This window comes from Medicago sativa, chromosome 6 (genome assembly GCF_051527215.1).
Source record: "Medicago sativa cultivar Bolivia chromosome 6, Bolivia_mono, whole genome shotgun sequence".
In the NCBI taxonomy this organism is placed as follows: domain Eukaryota; kingdom Viridiplantae; phylum Streptophyta; class Magnoliopsida; order Fabales; family Fabaceae; genus Medicago; species Medicago sativa.
In genome coordinates this window covers 39,983,901-39,996,915 of record NC_140754.1, presented here as the reverse complement: position 1 = coordinate 39,996,915, position 13,015 = coordinate 39,983,901, and the positions used below count along the sequence as shown (strand labels likewise).

General features: G+C 31.0%; 1 pseudogene; it reads left to right on the top strand.

Annotated features, from left to right (window-relative positions):
• The window catches only part of LOC146915095 (putative receptor-like protein kinase At5g24010), a 45,849-nt pseudogene that overhangs the window by 21,184 nt on the left and 11,650 nt on the right, over positions 1–13,015 (top strand).

The window sequence follows — 13,015 nt, the reverse complement described above, 5'->3', positions numbered from 1 at the left end:
ACTAATTATGTTATTGAATTAAAATCCGCTGCGAAGTTTTTGAATATTTATGTTGACCAATTTATGAAGGATGAATTGTTATTTATTCCATTTATGATTTTTAAGAAGTGTAGCATTCCGTTTATATTGAATGACTCTGATTTATATGGGAAATTTTTATGTTGGGAAAACGGGGTGTTACACAGAGGGTGCTGCTGAAACGATGTTCGTGGCAGTGCATGTGGTAGTTGAATTTGTGGCTTGTTTTGGTTTGTTTCTGTTCGAGATGGATCGATTTGCACTACTATTCTACCGTTTCTGTCTTGAATTTGGCATATGGATTTCGGTGGGCCGAGTTTTTGGATAGGTTTGTTTTTGCTCTGGTGGTTCGTGAGTTGAGGGGTGCCTTTATGATTTATGTCGGGAGTCTAGTGGGCCGATCACTTTTGATTCGAGATTGGAAGCTAGTTTTTTGACTCAGGTTCTTTTAGGATTTGTCGGTGGATCCTCCGTCTTACCGGAAGTTGAGTGGTGGTCGCGTCTGATCGTTTGAAGCAACTAATCATTGTCGGCTACTTTATTGATCTTTGTAGGTGGTGTCGGAAAATTGTTGTGTTGTTGTTTTTTCGCTGGGTGTTTTGGGGGCTTTTATTTTCTTATTGGTGTAATACTTGGGATTTAATCCCCTATATATATATATATATATATATATATATATATATATATATATATATATATATATATAATATTTTGCTATTTGTAACAGCTCAGGTGGGTCCTGGCTAGGCACTGTACCCCCCGGGCACTGTTACTCACAAGCTTAATCACTACCCCCCCCCCCCCCCTATAGTAGTGTTTTTGCCTTCCGTGGGAATCGAACATAGTACCTAGGGTTAAGTACTACTTCAATGCATTCCCACTACCAATTGAGCTACAAATGTAACACTCATACTAGACGTATCTAGAAAGCCTAGCATGTGCATTAGTTTAGTACTGGATACATTAAAAATTTACAACAATAAAACTTCGAATGAATATCTTTACAACAATATGCGTTCGTACCATAAAATCACAATTCAACTTTTCTAAAGTATAATAAATGCATCCTTGGATATCCATATCATCCTGCAGCGGGTACGAACGAACACTTGCTGAAACATCCATTCGGCTACTAGCTCAATTGGTAGTGGGAATGCATTGAAGTAGTACTTAACCCCAGATACTATGTTCGATTCCCACGGAAGGCAAAAATACTACTATAGGGGGAGGGGGTAGTGATTAAGCTTGTGAGTAACAGTGCCGCGGGGTACAGTGCCTAGCCGGGACCCACCTGGGCTGTTACACTATTCAAAATAAAAAAATAAAGGTTGAGGTAGGGTTGGACACTATGCACACAAAAATGAGAGAGAAATGGAGTAAGACTGTATGCGAGAAAGTGCAGATGTTTTCGTTTTTATTTTTGATAAATCATAACCATTAATGTAATCTTATGGCATTTTCGTGGTGCTTCACCGGTGAGGGACTTAATTAAACCCTCACCCTAGAATCCATCATTCCAATTTGTTTTTGAAATTAGTCAATTTTAATTTTTCACTATCCAATGCATAAAACTTTGTTCACACATCTACAATATTAATTTATTCTTAAGGAATATTGTTTGCGCCATTTTTGAATTGAAATATGTCCAACCTTTATTCATACTAGCGAAAAGATGGGCACGTGTAAATTATGAACCGTATTTTATATGAAATTTTGATTTTGATTAAAATCATAAGTACAAATATATGTAACAAAACCAAAAAATTAATATAGTAATTTAACAAATATAATATAACTTCTTATCTTTTTTAATACAACCAACAATATAACATTAATATAGAAAATTTGATTAAAGGTGTATAATTAGAATTAGAAAAAGTTCATCCCAAAATCTCAATCCCCTTAATATATAATATTGATAATGTTGTTCTTATTGTAGTGTGATATTTTCTATTTTAATGAGATTTAATTTTTTAATTAAATTGAAAATAATATTATCAAAGGATAACATAGTAAATAAAATAATTTAAATAAAGGGTAAAATAGGTAATGAAATAACCAGCCCAAACTCATGTATTTTAAACTTATTTTCTTTATATATAACTAGCGAAAAGACCGACATTCCCCTTGCATGTCTTTTCGCTTTTTTTATTGCTAACGCGTCTAAATTATGAACGGTATTTCATATGAAATTTTGATTTTGATTTAAATAGTTAGAACAAGAATGATTCATACAAATCCTCTTGGGTTTTGATGATAACAAAGTATTGAAGAACAATTGGCATACTAACATATGTTCAACTGTGCAGGATCTGTCTACCATGAAGAAGGAACATATGAAGAGCATCAGAAAAGGATTAGGAAGCTTAGAAGATTATGGTGGAAGGTCAATCAGAAGTCAACGTCTTTAGAAGAAGGATGCCTCACAGAAACTTGAGAGTGACATCAACAGATTCCGTGTGGACATCAGACTCAGAATCTGACCAAGCTATTTGGATCTGATGGATCCTGATTCCACGTAAGTTTTTGTCTTATTCTGTGAGCCGTCTTTATCTTAGCATCTGATAGAGCAGTTCTTTTTATCCTCTTTTGTCTATGTGTGCAAACAGACAAAAGATATCAAGAATAAATAAAGCAAGTAGTGGTGGTCATGGTTTGGTCAACCACAAAACCAAACCAAACGGAACCAAATTGCTGAAATGGTTCGGAAAAACTGAAACGAACCGTTTAAAGTTTGAAAGTAACCAAACTGAACCAAAGTTATCGTTCGGTTAACCATTTGCTTACCTATGAATCAATCCGAACCAAACCAAAAAAAAATAAAAAATTTATCCAAGGAATAAAACCACTTTTATTAATTAAAAATAGCAAATTAAAATAAAAAATTAAACAAATATTTTTTGAATAAGCTATTTTGTTAGATCATAGTAAGCTGTTTTGCAAAAAAATAAGTTGTTTTTTAAAAAGAGATCGTCATAAGTTTTTTTTACATAAAATAAGTTGTTTTGAAAGGAGATCATAATAAGTTGTTTTGAATAAAATAAGCTGTTTTGAATAAGTTATTTTTTAAAAAAGAGGTCGTAATAAGTTGTTTTGCATAATATAAGTTGTTTTGAATAAGCTATTTTTTTAAAAAGATATCGAAATAAATTGTTTTGCTTAAAATAAGTTGTTTTGAATAAGTTGTTACTTAAAAAGAGATCGTACTAAGTTGTTTTGTATAGAATAGATATGGTTAATGGTTCAGATAATTAAGGTTATTAACGGTTCAACTCGGTTAGCGAATTGTTATCAAAATAATGGTTTGGTTCGAGAAGTGGTGAAATGGTTCAATTAATTTTTATACGGTTTGGTTCGCTTAACCAGTTCGATTTGGTATTTGGTTATTTTTGCCCACCCTTAAAAGCAACAAATAATTCTACTTTCAGCAATGAAAATTCAAAGGACTTTCCAATAGAACTATCCATATAAGGTAAAGGGCCAACGTTCTTGATCAAAGTTTCTCAATGACTCTATTTGCGCTAACACTCTTCTTCAACGTCTCTCAAATCAACTACCTATATAAGGAGTTGGAGACCTGAAGAAGAAGTAACAAACTCTGCTATTTTTTTGTGCCAAAACAATGTTAAATTAAATAATGCAAGACACTTAGGATTATTTTTTAAGTTTATATCTTAGATATCCAAAGGAGTGAGTCTGTTCAGTTGTTCAATTTACACTTACTAGTTAGAAAAAATGTATGAACAAATTACCTTGTTTGCATTTGGGGCAAACATTTTAAAAAGTCTTGTGCCTGTGTGCTTGACCATATAAGTCTCTTGGCTAAGCCCTGAGCACCGAGGAAGTCTCAGTCTGTTGTGATTGAGCAAAGTAAAGTCTTAAGCTGTTGTGCTTAAGCAATGGAAGTCTCTTGCAGGTGTGTTTGAAGATATAAGTCTTAAAGCATAGAAGTTTCTTGCAGTTGTGCATGAGCATTAAGAAGTCTCTTGTGTGTGTCCTTGAGAAAGTTGTAATCAAGAGTGATTATAGTGGAAGCCCTTGGAAGTGCAAGATGACTAAACTACTCCAGTGTTGTGGGAAGAACCAGTTTAAATTGCTTTGTGTTTGTCTTCTATATCTGAGTTTTTATCTTTTATCTTTGTGTTCTATATTTTCGCTGCATTCAGACTCTGAGTCAGAATCTGCAACATCAGATTCTGATCAAGTTTTTATAAACACTTATAAAAAGAGTTTGTCAAAAGACCCACACATTAGTTTAACAAATATAATATAAATCATTATATTTTTTAATACCACCAACAGTATAACAATAATATAGAAAAAGATGTTAGTGGGTATGATTGGAATTATAAAAAAAATTCGGCCCAAAATCCCAATCCCCTTTATATATAATATTGTTTCAATTGCATTGAGATATTTTTCTATTTTAATGGGATTTAATTTTTTTTAATGAAAATTTAAAATAACATTATTAAAGGAAAAATATAAAATAAAATAGTTAATGATAATCATATTTTCTTTATATATTGTATAGATAACATATCCCCCATGTATAAGCCCTCTTTACTTTTTTCACAATTTTTACTCAGATGCATTTCACAATCTCACACATGCCGGATTGTATTTGAGATCCTATTGGGAAAGATTGGTCAGGTTACCCTTATTTCATATTTGTGTCTTTTTATTAGGAGTTTTGGCTTGGTCCCATCCTTGTAATTATCTGCTCTTTTAATATATTATGGGTTGGTTAGCTCTTTGCTACCAACTTTTTTCGTAAAAAAAATAATAATAATTGTTAGTGCAATTAATGTGTTTATTTTGCATGTGAATATTGTTTTTTGTTTGTATGTATATTGAATTTGACTTTTGATATTTCAAAATAAATTGTTGTGCATTCAACTAATTAAAAGTTAAAAAATTAAAGGCACAACTTAGCGTTACCTTATTTAATTTTTAAAATGTATTTAGAAGTGAGAAGTAAGTTATTATTAAAAAAAATATTTTAATTGAAACATTTTTAGGAAAACTCAAATTATGAACATGTAGATAATTAATGGAAGTTGAAAGAGAAAAAAAACATAACGGTATAATTTTTTATTTATTCATTTTGACAAACAAAAGGAAATAATATTGGTGAGTTGGTTCCTTAAAAAAAAATATATTGGTGAGTTGGTAAATACGTAGAAGGATGCAAAATAATTAAGTTTCATAGTTCTTCGAAAAAAAAATTGTGGTGCCACATTTTTTTCTTCTTAGATTAAAATGAATATTTTTTGTAGGCAAAGTTTGTTATTTTGATAGAGCTGTGCTATTTGTTACGGTGAGAAAACAACACGGAATAGAAATAAAAAAAAAAAAAAGAAAAAGAAAAGAAAGAGAGGAAATTAAGTTTCAAGCTTATCTCTCAGGATGAGAGATTTCATGTCAGGTGCAGGTGCAGGGTAGTTTCAATGAGCAGAGCATCTTGCATGTGATCCTTCCTTAACCATAAAATCTGCACATATGTTTTTTTCCCTAAGAACATGCACCAATGTTGTATTTCTATTTTGATGTAAACCATATCTAATATGAATGATGTAAGTAGCATAAGTGTGCAATGTATGATCATGACCATCAATAATCCGGTTAACTAGACAATCACTCTCACAAATAATATTGACATAACCTTTTTTACTACAAAAATCAAGACCTATCTGGATAGCACGTAACTCATCTAATAACGCATCACCTCCAACTTCATAGTGGGAAAAACCAGTTATCCAATCTCCATCGTTGTTGCGAACAACACCACCAACACCTATACAACCAAAATCTTCTAGAAAGCTGCCATCAACATTGAGTTTGAGTGTACCTTTCGTGTTGGAAATTTAGGTCTTAATAAAAAACAGATCTCATAAAACATAAAACATGTTCATCAATTATGAATCAATAGCGGAAGCAAATAAAATATTGAACATGATCATGATCGGATCTACGACATGATGATCGGATCTACGACATGTTTGATTTATCAAGGATATTAAGAATTAGGGTATTAGGAATACCTGGATAAAGCTTTCATGATAACCTTCTCAACAGCAACCATAAAGAAAGGAGTTGATCTAAAACAAACAGCAAGGTTAGCGGCGGCTGATTTGGTTCTTCCTCAACCGGTACCTTTATGCCTCAAGTTCTCTTCAGATGGGGAGAAGAGAGAGTTCGCCATGTACGGTATATTGGGGACCATAGCCTCTTTTATATTGGATGGTCATTAGGGTTTCCCATTATTCCGTTAATGGGCCATCCAGACATCCACTCATTGAGTCCATATCAACTAATTAAATATTTATTTAATTATCCAATTAGAAATCTAATAGCCTTATTACTTAATTTGATCACTAATCAACTAAGGCCCACAAATGATAAATAGCTAATATAATTATTGTTACGATATTTACCCACATAATATTATTGGAATATTATTAAATAATAAAATATTCCAACAATCTCCCACTTGGGCTACATATCTTAATAATTATATCAGAATTCTTTAAGCGTGCAACTGAATGCTATTTATCTTTAGATTTCAACCTTACAATCTGGTCCACCTCATACATTAATAATGGGACCACCGCGGCTGTCGTCACTGGCATATAACGTAACGGAACCCCGACGACCACCATATCAATGCACTTGATGACATAGATTGATATGGATGAGTGGCATGGAAATTTCATGTAATGTGATCTCTAAATCATGCCTATTTCCAACTGATCCAACTGAAAACTTTAGTGAGATCAAACTGAAGTTTGCAAATTTAATATTTGCACAAAATGATACAGTAATGGTTATAATAAACATAACCTCATGAACTTTACTTCTGCAGAAAATCATAGCATAAAGTCTGTATCAATACCAAAAAACAAAAGTATAGAACATAAAATAAAGGAGACTCCCACTAATCCAAGACATCCTTAATGACAACAACCATATGAAAAGACCTTAGGTGTCATGTCTTTGATTAGTGGTATAGCTAGCATAAAGTTTGTCTCTACATGCATGTTCTATCATTCAACAACAAAGGTAATGAACCTTATAAACTTTGTTATCAAATACAACTGAATTATGTCACTATATAACTTGAGTGGTCTTTCAATACCTTTAACAATATACAACCAAGTGACATAAATACTTACAGTAATTTCCTTAGTTGGATGTGTATTATATACAAACATCCAAAAGCAAGAGTCTGACACGTTAATGATCTCCAAATTGTCAGATTTCTAATGTGAGTAATAACTCTCCTGTTCTCTTTAATAATCCTTATGGTTGCCTTTTCAACAATTCAAACTTTGAATTGCTCCAGTATCTGCCAAACAATCTTATTATATACGTTATTTCCAAATGTGTATAATAAAATCATACATAAAAATCCTATAGGCAAAGTGTAGGAAAATACTTAAATTTCTGAATTCATAAATTTCCTAATGGGCAATATTTGAGACTGAAAAGTCGTCCAAAAATTATGTCATTTTATTTTCAACTTTATTGATATAACTCTTTTGTGATATCCGAATAATACCTTGAGAAGAATCTCTAAGTATTGAAATGCCTAATACAAAAGAGGTGTCCCCAGGATCTTTCATCACTAACTTTTGTTAGAGATTTCCTTGGTTTCACATAACAAACATATATCATTGTTAACTAAATAAAATAAAATTGACATATTAAACTATGAATATAGACTTACTCCCACTGAATTTGCTAAATCCACAATTCTCCATAATATTATCTCAAAACCAAATGAGACAATTACTTTATGAGAATTTGTGGTAACACTAAAGAGACAAATTTCTTAACATATAAGTGGATCATGACTTTGCAAACCATTTACTCTGTATCAATTGACACAAAAGTTTTATTCGGCTGCACCATATTGTATCATTAATGTCACCATTAAGAAACACTATATTTAAATCCATCTTATGCAGCTCCATAATTATAATAAGCAAACTAGTATCATGACTGTCTTAATAGAGTCTTTCAAATATACTAAATAGAATTTCTCTTTTCAGTCAATTCTTAATGACACTAGAATCCCTAGTTCTTGAGGGTGTTGAGTTTGATCTATATGAAATAGTTTCTTAACTTGATTGAGAGGAAGAACAATAATGTCCTCATGAAGATCCAAATATACTATAATAATAATAGTAACTATATGAATTAGTTTAGAACTAATTCTTCCTCATTTAATTTTGTTCTATTACCATATCTCTCCCCCAAACTCAATATCCTCAAGAAAACTTAACAATTTATGTCTCAAAATTTTCTTAATTTGTGGGACGAAAACTCATAGTATTTAAAACCTTAAACAATATAGAATGTCACAAGTCATAACTGAATTGACTCTAATAATTGAACTTAAAAGACACATTGAATCATCATAAAATAAAAACTTAAAATATCTTGATTCATTCAAAGAGCGAAATTAAAAAAAAAAAAAAAATCCAAGCAATGATTCACCAAATAGTCTTTTAAATACAAAAATAATCCATTAATGACAATAAAAAAAAAAGTTCAAAAATGAATAAAGCAATCTTTATCGACTTTGTCCATTCTAAATTGATATATCTTTCAACATCATCAGACATAAGTCAGTCAAGACTACTTTTCTTTATTTGCCCTTATCTTTTTGAGGTATTTTCTGAATGAGCACTATTTTATTTTCTCTTGCTTCAACTTTTCCTTATTTGCACACTTTATGAATTGATCATTTAAATGATCATTTCTAACTGAAATAGTTATAAACTTAATTGTGCAAAGAGAATACTAAATATTGAATTCTCGAACAAGTCACATGATAGTCGAAATTACTGAATTTTCGAACAAGTCATAGATAGTCGAAATTATGGTGTCTTAGCAAGATTAAATATTTACATAATGTGCTTCTTACATTTTCTTTGCCTAATAATCTTCATGAAATACCCACTCTCCAATGAGAGCTTGTCTTTCTCTATATTGCTTTAAAAGCACTTTAGTTTAAGCAAAGAAAATATGACAAAAATATGTCTTCTTAAATAACACCTCAAATATATATGATATCTTAGCTTTATGATCACATGTGACCTATAGAATTTGGTGTATACTCACTTGTCAAACTTGATTCTCACATTGAGTACTGAATTTGTGAGAGAATGTGAGTTTTACCATCCTTATCTAAGGTCTAGATCCAAGAATAATATCAATGTTATTCTTTAAATCCTATATTAAAATTTAACTCAAATTAGCAGATACATAAACTATATTAGTTTAAAGAGAACAAGAGTAGTTAAAGTACTCACCAAAATACCTAGTGCACCATCAATATCAAGTCTTTAAACGATAATATCAATTGCTAGCGGTATTTTACAATATTGATCAAACAATGACAATTTACTTTGACAAAGAATAAATTCTTATAATTGTCATATGTTTATCATAATTTATGTGAATGTAAACTCTTAAATATTTAAATAAGTTTACACTAACACAACATCATCACACATGTCAGCAAAATATTAAAGAAACGTGCTTCTTTATTTGTAAATAAAGGACCTTAACAAGATACCAAGCGCACCATTAAAACACAATCTTTGGATTGCTAAGAATTAACTGCAAGCGGTACTCTCAATGTAATGATCAAACATTGGTGATAAGTCCTGTCAAATAATAGTCACCTTTGGGCATCCTATTATCCACATGGATAATTACGTTATAATCACCACATATTTACCATCACAGGTATGTAATTATCCGGCCAAGTTGTGCCTTCCTTGGGGCCGACAACAACTCGCATGAATAATTACACACTACATCTTTTGTAAGCTTAATTGAAATCAATTTACACAACAGAGGTTACTTGGGCAACATTATTGTTTCAATTGACTCAACTAATTTTACTAGACAATTTTAATATATATTAAACGGGGTGATAAATCCTGTCAAATAATAGTCACCTTCAGGTATCCTATTATTCACATGGAAAATTACTTTATAATCACCACACTTTTACTATCATATGTATGTAACTATCCGGTCAAGTTGTGCCTTCCTTGAGGCCGACGACAACTCACATGGATAATTTCATACTACGCCTTTTGTAAGTTCAGTTGAATCAAATCTACGCAACAGAGGTTACTTTGGCAACATGTTGTTTCAACCAAAACAACCGCAATTACTAGACATTTCACAGTAAATTAAATGGGATTGGTCTTAAATTTACAAGGCATTACAGACATAATGTAGGCTGAATTAGTCCATTATGTTGCCAAGTAACCATAAAGTCACTCGACAACCCTTAAGTGTGAAGACAAATTCACGAATTTGAAAGAAGATGAAAGTCACAAATCACACCAATGTGTGTATGACAATACTTAAGTGTGAAGACAAACTCACGAATTTGAAAGAAGATGCAAGTCACAAATCACACCAACGTGTGTATGACAATACATTTACATATATCGCATAAAAGCAACGACAAACATAGCATGAAATATATTTAAAATGCATGATAAAGACAAAGTATTATTGTAGAAAACTTAATAACAATAAACTCAAATATGATAATCATGCTATAACCAAATATTCAATTTCAATCCAAATAAAAATCGAAACTTTGCATGATCAAAAATATTATTGTAGAAAACTTAATAACAATAAACTCAAACATCACAATCATGCTATAAACCAAATATTCAATTTTAAGTCAAAAGAAAATTGAATCTTATATGCCAAAAATATTCATGTCATAATTGATTCACATATACACTTAATGATTCTTTAAATAAAGGAACAAATAATTCTAGAACCAATTATTTCCAACATAAAGAAAACAAATCTTTATATGCTTAAAAAATAAACAAACAGCTCTAGACTCCATATTTTCCAAAGTTAGAAGAATCAGATCTTTAAATCATGTAATACAATTTCTTCATAATATTTTGAGATGTGTTGTTAAACACTATTCAAAAGAGACAATAAATTTTATAAATAATATATGAGAACCAAATATATATCAAAAAATTGCCTAATATCTCAAAATAAACTTTTAAGTACTGAATCTATGTGAATCAAAACTAATTTCAAAGAGAAATTAAGCTGGAAGATATGATAATGGTATTTAAAAAAAAAAATTATCTCAAAACAAATTTTTAAAACAAATCAAATTCAAACACTTATTTATTAACAATATATTTGTATTTGATATATCAAAGACCGAATAGATATAATAACACAAAAACTTTATAAATAAGTCAAACAGAAAGATTTGTTTAAAGAATTCCAAAATATAAATTTGACATGAATCCAATAGACTTTGTATGTTTTTCCAAAACGAATAAAGGGAATATGATTATATGAAGTATGTTTCAAATTCACATATTTGATTGAAAAGAATATGAAACCATATATATCCAAATTTGTTTGATTTAAAAAACAATCCAGTCAATTGACTGTCCTTATTTCTAAATCGGTTCTAGAACTTATGACCAACTTTACCAATAAAAAAAAAAACTATGGCCAGCAAATAAGAACAAATTAAGTAAGAAACAGGTAAGAATTGTTTACCCTTCAAAAAACAAAAGAGAAGTAAGAATAGTTTAGAAATTCTAAAAGGATGACAAAAGTCCACTGTCAATGTACATGAAACTTCCGATGAAGAAAATCACATAGATAATATATTAATCATGCTAAACTTAATTCTTAGACTCGATAGCATAGTCTGATACAAGTGACCAGTGCCTTAACAAAACTGATCTTTGTTGCAGGATAAAACAAAAAATCGTTTGTACCAAACGGAAAACAAAATAACCGCAACAATCGTTTCACTTCTGTTTATAAGATTATTATAAAATATTTTGAAACCAAAAATAAAACAATAATCTAATTAAACTCGCAACCTTTCGTGACAAATAATACAACATATGTACCCGTGCAGCAAAATTGAAATTGAAAACTAGAGCATATATTTCCCAACTATGTAAAGGATTTGATTTTCAATTTCAATTTAAAAGGAAAATTAATCGAAACTCAACCATTATGGGCACGGAATCAAACAGAAACGAAACCACGGCCAAATTTATATTTTAGGGTTCACGTACTTGCAAAAATAAACATAAACCCAACCGATCTTAACAAATCAAACATGAAGACCGCTCTGATACCACTTGTTGGAAATTTAGGTCTTAATAAAAAACAGATCTCATAAAACATAAAACATGTTCATCAATTATGAATCAATAGCGGAAGCAAATAAAATATTGAACATGATCATGATCGGATCTACGACATGATGATCGGATCTACGACATGTTTGATTTATCAAGGATATTAAGAATTAGGGTATTAGGAATACCTGGATAAAGCTTTCATGATAACCTTCTCAACAGCAACGATAAAGAAAGGAGGTGATCTAAAACAAACAGCAAGGTTAGCGGCGGCTGATTTGGTTCTTCCTCAACCGGTACCTTTATGCCTCAAGTTCTCTTCAGATGGGGAGAAGAGAGAGTTCGCCATGTACGGTATATTGGGGACCATAGCCTCTTTTATATTGGATGGTCATTAGGGTTTCCCATTATTCCGTTAATGGGCCATCCAGACATCCACTCATTGAGTCCATATCAACTAATTAAATATTTATTTAATTATCCAATTAGAAATCTAATAGCCTTATTACTTAATTTGATCACTAATCAACTAAGGCCCACAAATGATAAATAGCTAATATAATTATTGTTACGATATTTACCCACATAATATTATTGGAATATTATTAAATAATAAAATATTCCAACATTTCGCACCTCAATGTTTCTCCAACACCAAGCATACCATACTCTTGGAAGCTGATGAATATAGTGAACAATATCGGTTGGTATCATAGTGGCAAGATCTTGCAAGTTCCAATTACCATCCTCCCACACGTCCTTCAAACACATAACTGAATCACTGATGTTAACAAATAGGACCAATTGGCAGAGGG